The sequence below is a fragment of the Pithys albifrons genome, chromosome 6, assembly GCF_047495875.1.
Source record: "Pithys albifrons albifrons isolate INPA30051 chromosome 6, PitAlb_v1, whole genome shotgun sequence".
In the NCBI taxonomy this organism is placed as follows: domain Eukaryota; kingdom Metazoa; phylum Chordata; class Aves; order Passeriformes; family Thamnophilidae; genus Pithys; species Pithys albifrons.
The window spans coordinates 5,186,730-5,202,234 of record NC_092463.1 but is presented as its reverse complement, the minus strand read 5'-3'; positions in this window follow the sequence as shown (position 1 = coordinate 5,202,234).

Below are 15,505 nucleotides of genomic sequence, written 5' to 3'. Positions count from 1 at the left end.
GAGGGAATGTGGAAGGAAGGAGGGACTGTTTGCAAAGCAGGAATTCATCCAGGAGGCCATGGAACAGGACACAGACAACAGCTGCTTGTGGGGAAACGATGTTACAGCTTCTCCAGACATTCCTGTCACACTACAAGCCATGCAATGACATTCATTTCCTTTCTTGCAGCAGCCCATCTGTTGTGTCAGGAAGAGGGCTGGTTTTGAATCACCCGCTGCTGCCTCAAACACTGTGGTCCTCCCCAAGGCCATGACAGACCCACTTCTTGCAGAGCCTCTGGGGGACTGGTGAGCCCCGAGCCCAGTGAGGTGTCGTTGTGCTGCTCAGCAATGCCCACTGCCTGTCAGACAGACTGGGAAACATGATGCAAAGCTTGCTTCTAGTCCCTGGATTAGGGAAAGCCTGTGACTGAATTGGATGGAAAGGGTGGGAAGATGGAAAAGGCTCAGGGGTGACTTTATCACTCTCTTCAGCTGCCTGAAAGGAGGTTGTAGCCAGCTGTGGCTCGGCCTCTTCTCCCAAGTAACAAGTGACAGGACCAGAGGAAACAGCCTCAGGTTGTTCCAGGGGAGGTTTAAATTGGATACTGGGGTGGTCAGGCATTGGGACAGGCTGCCCAGGGCAGGTACCATCCCTGGAAGTGTTCAAAAGATGTGTGGATGTGGCACTTCAGGACATGGTTATTGGTGGGCTTGGCAGTGCTGGGTTAACATTGGACTCGAAGATCTTAGAGGTCTTTTCCAACCCTAATCATTCTACAATTCTATGAAAGCCAGGCAAGATCAGCTCCATTTTAGCCTCTATTTTAAGGATAAGAAAGGTTCTGATAAGGACAATACAAGAAGGAGAAACATGCAGTTAAGCAAACCAGCATCACTTATGATGTTCACAGCTGACAAGAAGCAGAGCTTGAAGCTGCTGCCCTTGTTGTTCACCATAAAGAAACTTAACCAGCATTTTAGCAAATCACCTAATACATCACACCCTAATGCTGACTGAGAGGGCCTGCATTCCCTCCACAGGCTCACAGACTCTGCTCAGATGAAGTCAGAGCTGGACTATTCCAAGGGACATTTTCTTTCTCACTTGTTTTTCCTTTCTCCCTCATCACCAAGCAGATGATGTCGGTTGAGTCCTGCTGTGATTACTTTTGATTCATCCTTACAATAACATAGCTGATGTTCTTATATTTTGACTCCTTTTCTTCTCCTGCCCTGGGTTTCAGATCTATGTTTTAAAATGCCTAACCTTTGGAGACATGGATTTCTGCTCAGTTTAATGCCTCCTTGCACCTCTGCTGCCAGTGTTCATTCAGCACATCAGGCTGGGAACAGCCCTCACCAGCATGGACTTTGCAGAATATCTATTAAACTGTGAAGAATCAGCCACTGGGAGTTGAAGAATAGAAAGGATGGACCCAACCCTGCCACTGATTGCCTTCCCTTCTCTTCCTCTGCCTTCAGCATTCCATCTGCCCTAGAGAAGCAGGAAAGGGAGTCCCACCATCCCTGTGCTTGGCTACACAGAGATCTCTTCCCCCTGCCATCAGCAACACCTCTGATCCAGCCTTCAGAGCCCCTCTGCCCTCCCAGGAAATCCCATCTGTGCTCCCCTCACAACCCCTCGTGCCCAGCAATCTCACTCTGGGGCTGCACCGTGGCTCCTGCCACACCACACACCACACACAGCAGCTCAGCATTCAACTAGGACCGCTGAGGTTCGTGCTGGAAGTAAAGCCCTTCCCAGAAAAAAAGACTTAACTTGCAGTACAATGTGCATTCAAACTGCCTGTGATGGAGGCAGAGGTGGCTGTAGTTGTGCTCTTTGGATGGCCTTGGGACCCCTTAGCTGAAACCAGACTTGTGATGGGAGCCTAAAGCTGGGCAGAAATACTCATGGGAAGTCATTCCAAGCAAGTCTTCCTGCACATGGTGGGAGCTGAGCAATATCAAACTGTGCCCATGACACGTTTCAGTTCATACAAAGCTGACAACAGCAGCAAGGACTTTATTCTTTTTTCTCCTCAGTAAATTCTTCTCCTACAGCCTTTAAATGAGTTCATTCAGTCTGAGCTGGTGCTCACTGGGACAAAGGGCCCTGTACACCAGCTCTGCTGCCAGCAAAAAGTGGCCCTTGAAAATGAATCAGGGGCAACCTGCATGGATCTTGTTTGCACAAAGCGGCTCAATATATGATCTGTCTTTTAATTTTCTTTTGTATATGGGTATGCTGAATTGTGCTAAATAACTCAGCCAAGGTCACAAGACTCCAGTGGCAGAGGCAGAAGAGATCAGGTGGATTATCCCCTGTCATTTGGGCTCATATTCTTTAAAGCAGATGGTGTGTATAGAGGAGGAAGGCTTAAAAAGACCTTGTGGAAGTAAGGAATTCCTGGCCTGCTAGGTGCTCCTCAGTGCATCACTTCGCTCTCACTATCTCACCCTCCCATTCTTTGCACCTAAAAACTTAATTATGCATTTAAGATCTTAACCTGAAATATTCAGCTTTATCTCCACACATTGTCTCCCTGAAGGTTTTCCATGCTCAGAGGGTTAACAGGAGTCTCTTTACTGTATAACAACAGGTCAAGGAACCACTGAAAAAAAACCAGCATAAATCTCTTTGCCTGAAATAATTCCTTTTTCACAGTTCTCAGAAGGACAAACACAGACCTCTTGCTGTTGCTTCAGGCACGTGCCTGGAGGATGAAGGGTGTCACTGGCTCCAGGCTTTGCATCCCTGAGTCCCATAAAACTGGGAAGGTCAGTCCCAAAGCCCATGGCATGGAAATAGAATCTGATCATAACAGAAAGGGCACTGGAGGGAGTTGGTGTCAGTCTCTGAGCCTTAACTTAAACCCTGAGCTGAGAAGTTGAGCAGATTTCAGGAGAACAACCCTCAAGTCAGCTCCTTTCCCCTTTGAGACACCTGTGCAACTCTTTTCCCTGCCTTGCAGGGTGGGAGCAGCTCTCCCTGCCATGGGGTCATTTACTCCCCTGCTTCCCTCCCTCTGTGCCACTCCATCACCATGTCTGCCCAACTCCTGCAAACACCTGCAACAGTTGGACTTGATGATCTTAAAGGTCTTTTCCAACCTAAACAATTCTGTGGTTCTGTGAAGGACAGGATTTGAATTCAGGTGCAAACCAACCTGCAAAGGTACCCGAATCTCTGCTGTTTTCATTGTTCCATCATTTTTTGACTATTGAGCCTCTTATCAAACTTGGCTTAAGAGGAAATAACCCTTTTTAATCTTAATGAAAGCTTTGTTCTGGAAGAAAGAATTTTCTATCAGCTCAGGCATCTGCAAACCTGCAAGAGAAAAGAATGGCATTTCAATTTCCAGAAATTATTGGCCCAAAACTTTGATCTGATTCTCACAGATGAGCTGTTCATTCAGGGCACGCTGCATCTTTGTGTTACCATTGCTGTATTAGCATCAGATGTGCAGACAGGAGCATTTTTTTTCCTTTTTTTTTTTTTAAATAGCCTGAAACAACAAGGCAGCGCTGGGGATGTTATTTCATTTCAAAAAGATGTTGGCATTGCAAATCAAAGCCTCTCTCATATGGCACTGCTAGGACTGATTCAGCATCCAGCCTGCCTGTTCTTGCAGAGCTGGGACAGAACACAGGGACACAAGGGCTGGAACACAGGACACAGGGAGAGCTGTGTCTGATTTGTCCAGAGAAGGCCACTCCATTCCTGCAATTTCAACTTTGTCTTTCCTCACAAAGGTAGTTTCTGGTAACCATTTGGGTGCCCCTGCAACAGGCTGACGTTGTTGCCCAGAACTGTTCCCACTTTTCAGATTATTACCTCGCAGTGGTTCTCAGTTCCAACTGTTAGTCTCATGCATAATTTATTTCATTTCAAACCTTTCATCTGTGCATAGGTTTTCCATCTATTCCCATCCTGGCCTCAGATACTCTTTTACCTATAAAGCAGAAAAAGTTGCTATTTTTCCCACTTTTCTTCAGTCTCATTCCTCTCAAACACTGCTTGCCAGTTCCAGCTCTTGTGCCACAAAAACACTGTTTCAAGGGGTGAGGGTCACATCTATCCTCTTGCTGCAGACTTTCAGAGACACCTTTCCAGCAGCATCTCTACTGGCTGAAAAGCTCAGTGCCTGCAGCTCCTCTCTGTTCCCTGCTGTTGGTGAGGGATCAGCCAGCTGTGTTCCTGTGATCCCTCCCTCACCCACAGCTCAGCTCCTGCTCACCCACTCCTTGTAACCAAACTGACTTCAGGGCCTCTCACAAAAAGGAGAAGCTGGTTACAAGCACCAAAAGAGGACATCAGAAAGCCTGCAGGGTGTCTCTTCAGCTGGGCCAGCAAAGCAGCATCACACCTTTGAGAATCAGAACCACAGGATGGTTTGGGTTGGAAGGGACCTTAAAAATCATCTGGTTCCAACCCCTCTATAATGGGCAGGGACACCTTCCACTAGACCAGGTGACACTACAATGTTGTTGTGCTTTATTTTTTAATTTAAACATTTTTGTTATAACTTCCATTCTATAAGCCTTTAGCTGCAGATGTGCCTTAGAAAGAGACACAGCTCAGACAGCAAGTAGATGTTTGATGAAGGATTTCTAGTGTAATTTTCTAGGTCTGAGCTGCAGAGGAGGTTAAACTGGATCAAAACAGTTCTTGATAGGAATGAAGTGGGTCCTAGACAAACACAAGCCCCCAGGCAGCAATCCTGGTGTTAACCATGTTCCTTGGGATCGCCAGTGGAAGCTGCAGGACATCCAAACTGCTCCAGGAGCTGTGCCAGGGCCTGGGTTAAACGTCCATAACTCCCCGTCCTTCATAGTCAAGTGATGGCCAGGAACAAGTCGTGTAGATGGTTTGGAATAGCAATGCGAGCAGATTCGGAGGAACCAGCCTTCAAAGCAGGAATGCAGAGCTCAGCAGTCAAACATCTCGCAGTATCTGGATGCCACTTCTTTTCCAAATCCTTTCAGATGCAGCCTAAGGGGTTAGTATTGACTTTAAAAGCCCCGGGGCCCTGATTCAACAAAAACTACTAAGCACTTAATAACATTAAGCACGTGCTCAAGTCTCTTCCTATTCAACAAAGCACTTAAGCACATACTTCACCCCTCTTAGATGGCCCAGAACCAAATCACTGAGTTCTCAGAATGTCTTCAATCTTTATTTAATTTTGGAGGAGGGACAGGAATTTCAGCCTTGATCCATGTTTTGCAAAGGGTGCCGATTTGCAAGTCAGGCTCCAGCTCCAAAACTACACACCCAAGTGCTGCCACGTTCATATTTTGGATTGGGATCTGAATTTTTCAGCTTGTGCCTCACTCTGATCTGTGCTTGTGTTCACTACAGAGACGGAACTGCAGGCAGGGAGCTGTTAAACCATGTTTTTCTGCAAGGTTTAAGCTGATGATGCTTTCCCCAACTCCACCTTATGAGATGCAAAGCTGAGGCACCACCTCAGTGTACAAGTGAGCAGATGCTCAGCCCGGGAGTGCACAGGATTTGCAAAGCTCCTCCAGTTTGGCTGCTCCTCCAAAAATTTAAAGCCTCTGCAGCCCAAATCCCAGAACTGTGTGAAATCCTCAGGTCTGGTTATTTTTAAAACATCTACTTAGTGGCTGCAGGGAGAAAGTGCAAAGGGAGTGATCCCGGTGTGCTGTAATCCCACCAGGGGATGCAGCAGAGGAAAGGGATGACAGCCAAGAGGGAGATCCTCGATCTTCCTCCAAGCTGTTGTTTCAAGCTTTCAGCAGACTGAAGCAAACATCATCATGTTGCCGTGCATACATTTACAAATGTCATTGCTTCCTCCAACACTTTCTTTTCTTCTCCCCCCCCCCATTTTTTTAAAATTAGTTTTGATTTGTTCAAAATAAAAGCTGAGATCCTCCAGAGCCAAGCAGCAGGCATCAGGAAAAGTAGCAAACAAATAAATCAAAACAAAAACATCTGGGCCACATGGCCAAATCCGAGCCTGCTTCCCATCTCACACCAGTGCCAGTCGCATCTCAGCGCGTGGAGCATTACTCTTTTCCTCTCTCCTTTGACAAGGGAGCTCCAGGGCTGCTGGCAGGGCAGAATAAAGCCAGGAAATAAAAGGCCAGGCTTGTTCCAGGGAGACTGAACACAAATAGACTGCCAGTTGTCTGGGAGAGCAGGGGAAGTGGTGCTTGGATGTCTGAGGCAGCAGGAGGAGTTGGGACCCCCTCCACAGGCATTACCAGTGGCCTGGAGGGAGAAGAAAATGAACCTGGTTAAAAACAAAAGGCAGAATTCAAATAGCTGCCAGTAAGAGCATCACTGGAGGGCTTATTTATTAAATGGTTGCCAGAAGACAAGAGGAGGAAGGAGCATCCAAGGGCTATAGGGCCCATGAGGAGCTGTCACTTGGAGCAACAAAAGGCCAAGGAACCAGCGGCCTTTCCTTCCTAATTATGGCAGCAGGAACGCCAGGGAAGTCAGAGCAGCTGGAGGGATTGGTTCCTTCAGGGCTCCCTCCACCACTGCTGGGGTTCAATGGACACCCAGAGTGCTGGACATCTCTCCATGTTCTCATCTTTCTCAGGCAGATAGACCCAAAGGGAGTCTGGCACAAAGACCAACCATGAGACCAGGAATGAGGAAAGGTAGGAACAACCCTACCTGGGGGGCAATACCTGCCTCAAACCTGCCCTGTGAATGTCCTTTCCGCTGTCCCTGCTCTGAGGGAAAGCACATGGGCTGGAGACACGGAGCATTCTTCATGCTGGTGGCAGTGGAAAGGTAAATGCTCTGTCTGACCAAGAAGGAATTAGATATGGGGAGACCTGCCTGAGCTAAAACATAGAGATGAGAGCAGAGCTGGCACTTGTACATGGATCTGACTCGTCACCATCTGGTGCTACTGCCACAAAATGAGGCTCCTTCACACCTCTGGATGACACAACTAAACAGGGATTGCTCCTGGGAAAGAGCAGACTTGGAAAACTGTAATAAAAAAATAAAAAACCCCAAATAAATAAGTAAACCAACAGCTCCTTAGAGCCCAGCAGTGCTGAGAGAGCCTGTCCTGCTGGGCTGGGCTCAGCCCAGTGCTGGCAGCTTCATGTCTGTCTTCGGTGGCAGTGCCAAGGTGCTGGGCCAGCACATATTTCCTCACCTTTGCAAAAGGATCCCTGGTGTAACAAGCTCTCAAAATTACCCCACTGCATTGCAAGACACACCAGGCACTGCTGTGGTGAGGCAAGAGCTTCATGGACAGGTCTGTGAAGGCACTAACCACAGCATATTTGGAGGACCACAGTGTTGGGAAGGACTGGGTGGCAAGTGTTGGTGTAATAACAAGGGTTTGGCTCCTGAGTGTCACTCAGTGCCCTAAAGGCCATTCCCTGTCCTCTCTCAGCCTCTTTTTGAAGCCAGAGCAAGATAAAGGAACAGGCTACTCAGGGAAGTGGTCAGAGCACCAAGCCTGCCAGAGTTCAAGAAGTGTTTGGACAACAGTCTCAGGCACATGGTGGAATTCTTGGGGGTGTCCTGTCAAGGCCAGGACTCGATGATCCTTGTGGGTCCCTTCCAAATGAGGTTGTATGAAAAGGTGGGAAGAGGCTGAACCCAGTCAAGAGCCGCATCCAGACTGCAGGGTGCTGGCTGGATTGTGCTGGTCCACTCAGGCCTCCCACACCTCTCCCCAGATCCCAGGTCATTTCCAGGTGGGTGCACCCACCGCCAGTGTGGGTGTAACCCCGGATCTACCACAGCAGGGGTTTTGTCAGCACTTCCAGCTTAATGCACAAAACCCTGGTGATCCACACTGGCTTAGCCAAGAAGCTGGGGAAAGCTCCAGAGGCTGTTACTCTCTCTTGCCTTTCCCAACCACCCCCAGCAGCTTATCCAGGTCAGCTTTTAACTAAAATGACCAAAACCCATCTTTCCATCTATTTCCTTAGTGCATACACTGGCTTATTTTCTATTCCACAACTGGGAACCTGCAGCCCTTGGAGAGCTCAGGATGGCTGCAGCAGCCACTCCAGGAGATTTATTGGGGCAGCCAGGACTTGGTTTCCCTGGTCACCCTCCAAGGATTTACAGCCCTGTGCACTGAGAATGAACAAAGAGCTGCTGTTCCTCATCAGAGACCTTATGAATCTGTCTGTGTGCAGGAGGCTTCAAACCCAGATAACCTTTGCAAGGAGATGACCATTCCTGGATGTAACACGAGAGACAGGCAGAAGGAAAAGCATCCACAGTGTTCTGGGAAATCTCAGAAAAGGAAGGTGGGAGTTCGCATTATTTGCAAGGGTGGAGAGGAAAGGTTAGTCGTGGGGCAGCAGGGGGAGGAAAAGAGGTTGGTAGCAGAGTTTGTTCATGTAAATTTGGCTTCTGGATCAGTTTTCTCTTGGATGTAATTCAATTAAAAGTTACTCCTGCATAGGATTCAAGTTCCAGCTTCTTCTATCTACAGAGCACGGGGTGCCTTGAAATGTGCACCAGTGGTTCTCAGTGGGCTACACAATTTGACACAGAGCTGTGAGGCACCCACAGGCAGTTTTTGGAGTACAAGGGCTGATAAACTTTCAAAGGGTTCTCTGGAGCCTGTGCACTTTGCCCTTCCATCTGTGCCGGGGCTCTGATCTCCCTGTAACCAAGAGCACCATCAGCAACTTCTAACAGGCTCTGCTCTGAGCTCTGACCTGTGTGGTTTTCCCCTCAGCTGGTCTTAAAGTAGTGGCATGAGACCTGCACTCAGCCAATGCTCGAGCCTGCTGGTGGATCTGACCATGAATCCCGCACAGCTGGCTACTGTACCCTTTGTATTGGAGCCGGCAGTGAAGGAGGAGGGAGGGTAAACAGTCATTACTATGCAGATTTCAAAGAGAGCTTCATCCCCGCCTTCAGTTTCTGCTTTGTTTGGTGACATCTTCACAGGGCAAAGTGGAGACTTTTTTGCCTGAACCTTTAAATTAGCAGGGGAAGTATGGATTTGTTGTGATACTAATTGTCATATGCACTAAAAACAAGAAAAAGGAGCCAACGCCCCCACCCTGCTCCCAAACAAACAGTAACACCGTTCCTTGGGATTGAAGATGCTGCATCTCAGCAAGTGGCTTCCTGGAGGAATATATCCACAAAGGATTAAACTCCCATTCTAATTAGAAGGGAATCTCTGAGACAAGCTTTTCCACAAAGGAAACAAAAAGGCAGCGCTGACACGTCTAATGCATATATTAACACTAAAGACATGGAAATTAATTGGATTTATTACTCGTCACAGCTGCAAAAATGCCTCATTTCTAAGTTTATTTTACGGAGAGTGGCAGGAAGAGTGGGATTTAATAGTCATCTCGGTGAAGCTAATGAGCCAAAACTAATGGTCTCTTCTTGTTTGGAGAGGCCCCAGCTCAGTGGAGCACCTGAGCATGTGTGTGGCTCTCACCGTGGTTTCCAGGGGATGCTTGGCATCTGCTGGAGTGTTTGCTGATGAGCAGGACATGGACAGATGCTTCTGGTCTGCTGGGGGAGGAAGCCTCTTTCCCAGTGGCAATCCAGATCAGTCGGGATCACCCCATGTTATCTTTCCTGTCCAGAACAGAGGAACTGAGTTTCCAGAGGGAAAATGAGGAACTCGGTGACCTTTTCCCCCCCACATTAGTTTTCTCCTAATTTAACAAACCCAACCATCTTCCCAAGGGGTCAGATGCATTCCAAAGGAAAGCCACAGTGACTTTGTGATGGTTCCAGCAGGTACAATGCCCAGACGGGAAGCCAGGAGCCCAGCTGCAGCTCAAAACTGGCACCAAGGTCCCTAAATCACAGCCCCTGTCACGTTTTCTAGGCTGCATCACTTGAAAGGATGCTAAAAAGCTGCCTGAAGGAGCTTTCAGAGTTCCCTCTTCTCCTGTAGATGAAGAAATCCAGAGTGTTTTCAATGGGAAAAGTAACTATGGAAGTGGCAAGGTGAGTGTTATTTGCAGAGCACTTATCTCACCCCTCCGTGAGAGGATTTGGAGGATTTTGGTAGTTCCTTCCAAAATTAGAAACCAGTTTTCTGAGGCAAAGACTGACTGCCTTGGGCAGGGAGGTGTTAGACTAACAACAAAAGGGAAAGGTGCAAAGAGGGAACAAATGGAAACTCATTTAGCACATAATGAAGGTGCTGAGAACAAAATTAACCAAAGCAAAGAAGGAAGTGGAGAGAAATTCTTTCATCACTTACTCACCAAAGGTAGGTCCTGGTTAATAAACAGGAGTCTCCGTTGTACAGGAAAAAATTTGACCAAGATAGAAACCTGGTGGGAGGCTCATTGGAGTGTTAAAATCACGGCTTTTAGGAAGGCTGAAGTGGGGATAAGATGGAGACCTGTTAGAAACAGGATCACGAGCATCCAGGTCACTGGACTCAGTAGTAAATGAATCTGAAAATTGATGTCTCAATCATCTAAAATAGAAAATACAAATCAGACCAACCAGTGTCTGCACTGGAGCACAAAATCAAACCTGCAAGCCATCTGAGCATCCCCCTGAGCAGCTGCCAAAGGCAAGGAGGGGGAAAGGGCCAGATTGTCACAGGGAAAACTTCAAATGGAGAGAATTCTGCAGGAAAGCTGCTTCCAGCGTGGAGACAGCCTCTGTGTTTGTAAAAGATGATGGTGATTATTTGCTATCTCAAAAGAACTCACACAGCCAACAGGGGAGAACTGTGTATCAGACCCTTTTTCTTGGCAGATGGAGAGAATTTGATCATAGCACTGAAAAAACTCGCAGTAGCTTAGGTAGGAAGTGATTGCCACTCAAAAACATTTGTTAGGTGCAGATGGAATAAAATCAAACCCAGCCAGACATTGCCTTGCTGCTCTCCCAGGCTGCTCTTACCAACCTGAAAACAATCATGAGCCAAATCAGTTCAGAGAAAGATTTCTAAAAAAACAAACAACCCCCCTCCCCCTGAATGATAACTGGGGGACACTGAAGAACATTTCTCTATACTGACCAAAAGTCACAATCTGACAACTGAGAGACTATTCCAGTGGTTAAAACAACAACCCCTTCTTCACCAAGAATACAAATATCCTTTATGAAACAAATGGGGAACAGGGAAGCTGAAGGCAGTGAGCACAAGTCAGAAGGCAGGATCTACAGCTCATCCATATGGGAAACAAAAGGGTAGCAGACAGCCAAGGGAATTAGGGCAATTGTAGCTTTTTTTTTTTTAAGTACAGGGAAACTTCTTGTTTTCCATGCAGGGGGACAACAACCCTGCAGAAAAGACAGCAGTGAAAAAACACTAGTTTTGGTGTGTATTCCTCGTGACCTCACACGAGGCTGGTGACATACTTTTCCCCCCAGCAGTAATCATTAGATAGAGGTTAGATAATTTTAAATAAAGGGGTTTGTACAACCTCCAGCAAGGCAGAACTGTCGGTGCTGGGCTTTTGCCTTCAAATTTCCCATTCACGCAAGCAGCTCTGGGAATTTCCATGCAGAGGAATGGCCAGAAAGCGTGTTAGGTAAGACTGGGTAACAACAGCATGGGTGCAACACCTAAAACACTGGGAGGAGCCTTACAGTAAATCTCTCCCCATCTCCACTGGGAGGAATGAGCCACTTGTACCATTGGCAAACAGATCTTTCCTGTCCTCCTGAAGAGCTGTGGGGTTGGACTCCTGGATCCCGGAGATTAAATCTCAGGAGGAGCCTGTGCTGTTATTGCTGGACACTGCCCTTGGATCAGTGGGAAGGACCAGGGCGGGACAGGATTTGCTGACTCTCCCTTACAGCTCCTGGGCTTGGGACTCACTGTGGGATAAAGAGTTTGCCTTTGCAGCTGGACACTCCCAAACCCACTTCATCTGGGTTTGTTAACAGATTGTTCATTGCCAATCCGGTTTAGAAACTCCATATAAATAATCCTCGGCCTCTTCCCTGCTATTTAGCAGAGCTGCAGCCCTCCAGGGAGCTTCCAAAACATCCTCAGAGTTGCTGGAAAGGTGGAGTCAGTCACCGAGACCTTTTACTGATAAGAGACAGGTCCAGAGGGTGGGTGAGCCCAGGGCAGCTGGATGAGCACATGGCCAGGATCACTTCCAGGCAAAGGCACCGCTCTGCTCCCTGTCTCTCTGACCAAGCCCATGCTGACTTTCCCATGAGGAGAGGGCAGATGCTCTTCTCAAGAAGAGACACTGATGCTTCATGCTGTGTGATGGTGGCCATCGTGCTACTGACCCACAAAGCTATCCCCATTTCCCCTGCAGCTGGATAGAATTAACCCATGTAAACACATCCCATGGGCCACTGCTGGCTCAGCAGTCAATGGCTGAGCTGCCCCACTCGAGGCACATGTGGAGAGGCATCACCAGTTGGTACCTTCAGCTTCCAGTGCCTTAAGAAGGAAAGAGAGAGGTACAGGTCTGTGTATTTGTGCAGCCATGGTGTGACAAGTCTCCAAGCTGTGCCCGTACACACCCACCTCCACTTTCCCAGAAAACGCCTGTTACACCACTACAAAAAACCCCCTCATTATTGGCTATTAATGAAAGCTCTCCCTCCTGAGAGAAGGGAAGGAGCAGGAAAGCTGATGAGCCCAACCCAGCTCACCAGAGCCAGAGACATGGGGCATGCAGAGCCAAACAGGGATTGATGCAACGTGAGAAGTAAACAGATGAAACCTGGTGAGAGAGGAGTGTAAATCCCACCAGAATATAGTCATGGCTTGGGAAAAAAAACTTCAGGACAAAAATCCATGATTCCACCATGAACCCCACCATAAAGGGACATACTTTGAGTCCACCATAGATCCCACCACGCTCCTGGGCGCTGCTGGTTGCAGTGTATCAGTCCTTATTACCCCAGAGTGTTATTTAGCAAGGGAACAACTCCATGGAATAACATACCCCAGCTTCATTACTGTCAGCTCACTCAGAATTATGTGTATTAATGACCAGATTATATCTGTTTATATAATACAAATTACCATGGAGTGACTGCAGGCATTGAAACGCTCCTTGTCTGTTTGACACACATAAATAATGGAGGAGCTCACACTGCATTTGGTACACATGACTAACCTTTTATCCCTGGCACCCTGGTGCAGGCTGGAGCAATGACTCGGGTTTCAAATTCCTCGCTCCAGCTGTCATTAGACGCGCAGAGCGCGAGCGAATCGGCAGCTAATTGATGTCCTTGTTGGACATTATTTTATTAGTCAGGCCTGGTGAGCATCAAGTGGAATTTTAATACCCTTCTATCCTTGGCTCCACGTGGCCCTAAGTGTTAAGGCTTGTAAATAATTAACTGCACTCCAAGAGTTTTAGGAAGGGGCAAGTAAGTTATCCTGGGGGTTTGGGCTGCTCCAGCCTGCCCTGGTGTGAGGACAAGTGTAGGTCCTGCCAGAGCTGAGCTGAGCTGAGCTCTCCATGGGGTGGAAGGAACAGTCCCAACCTTGGTCCCTCAGCAACGGTGGTTTACCAGCCAGATCTGGTGCTCACATCATCCTTCCCTGTGGATGGCCCTCAGGGAAGGTGCCACAGGCAAAAGGGAGAAGCAGGAGTTTGCAAACAGCCCTGAGAGAAGGTTCAAATGAAGGTTCAGTGGACAAAGCGGTGCTGCACCGCCCAGTGCTCGTGGCTGCACCAGGAATCCATCACTGCATCGAGCTGGCCCCAACATGTGGTGAGGAATAAAGGATTTTCACAACCTGCTGTGAGCTTCTGGCTCGTCTGAAAACCCACGTGCCGGGTCACTGAGAGGTTGGGGCTTAATGGCTCATCGGGTGGGGCCCTGAGCACCAACCCTGTGCTGGTCCTGAGCCCTGCTGGGCAGCAGGACCCCCCTGGGGCACCCAGGGCAGAGTCAGGTCCTGCTGTGAGTGTGGGCAGGAAGGTCTGGCTTTGACAGGCTGCAGGCAGAGCACACTGCTTGGAAAATTCTGCCCTTTTTGCTTCTACTTTTTACTTTAAAACTGGCTAAATAACCTGAATATGAGCACAGAGTGGTAAATCAGTATTTTTGTATGAAATTTTGGGAATTAGTTCCTTTTTAATTTTTTAATTTTTTCTTTATGATTTTTAATAGCACTGGGAAGTCCATCCTAAAGCCAAAGCTCCTGAGCTCCTCCACACCATTCCCTCTTGATCTACTGGGCCTTCTTCCTTTCCTTTTCCTCCTCTACCCATCTCTCTGCAACCCGTCTGGGAAGGAATTGTCTCTTCCTACTCTACATTTGATCTCGAACAGAGCCTCTGGGGAGATAGCATGATGCAAAAAATAAGTAATTTAAAATAAAACCTTTATCAATCTCACAAGATCCCTTCTCCAGCCTTGCTTAGGTACTGCAAGGGCTTTCCAGGAGCTGAGTGAAAATGAACAGGAAACTTGGGCACACCAGGCTATTCATACATTAGGCAATAATTATAATGTATATTAACTGCCTGGGTGTTGAAAGAGTCCCAGCATGAGACTGCTTCCCTAATAGGAGACAGGAGTGATAAAAGACAGTAATAGATTGCCTTTCAGATGTGGAATTAAAAGCAGCAACTCATTAGATTATTTTTTTTTCACAGCCTCTAATCGCAAGTAGCTTCTTTTCAAGTCAGATTTCCATTTCCAAGGCTAAGCTCGGCAACACAAACAGAAATTAAAGAGGTTGGGGGGGTCCCATTCTGACCTCTGCAGCACCACAGGAGCAGGGAGTGACTGCACTGAGCTCAGCCCTGCTCTCAGCCGGAGCCAGCCCACCTAGGCAGCTTTCTGAAGACACCAGCATCAAAAGATCAGGATTTGGCAGCTTTTTTTTTCCCTTTAAATGCTAGCTGCAGCCCCTAAATTTCCTTTTTTAAGAGATAGCTTAAGAAGATAAAGCTTTTGAATTAGAACAATCAAACAAAAAAATTAAGTTACTTCAAAGCAGTGGCAGAAATTCTTAAAAAACTGACATTTCCACTTACTGATCCAGTTTGTCTCTAGCAAAGGATGCTTTCCAGACAGTTTTGGCTGCTGTTTTGAAAAGAAAAGTATAGAAAGCAGGAGAAGAAAGAGCTGGATTTTAGCTGGGCTGGGAAGCACAGTAAATAACATTCATTATGTTCTCCCGGACAGTTTTAATGACTCAGAGGTTTAAATCGTTCATTCACCATCTTTACAGGCCAAAATACAGTAAGGTTTCAAACTCAAATCCTTTGGCAGCAGTTGCACAATCCATAAAACATTTGAAGGGTGGGAGTACAGGGGGAGAGGAAAGAAGGTATAAAATCAGGCTGGGAATGGTGGTGTTGGTCAAATTTCATCTAAATCAACCACAAAGTTTGATTTTACCAGTATTGATGGCACTCAAAAATAAAGGAATCCAGAGCACCTCTGTCTTCCCACCCCCAGAGGCAGGACCAGCACAACCATGTGCACATTTTGGCTGCCAGGCCTGGGTTATCCAGGTTTCATTGCCTGTATTTCGAGTAGCTGAGCTCTTAAACACAGATGGAGACTTGGATCCAGCAGCACAAAAGCTGCATTTTTTTCCAGTGTGCTGTCCACCTACCC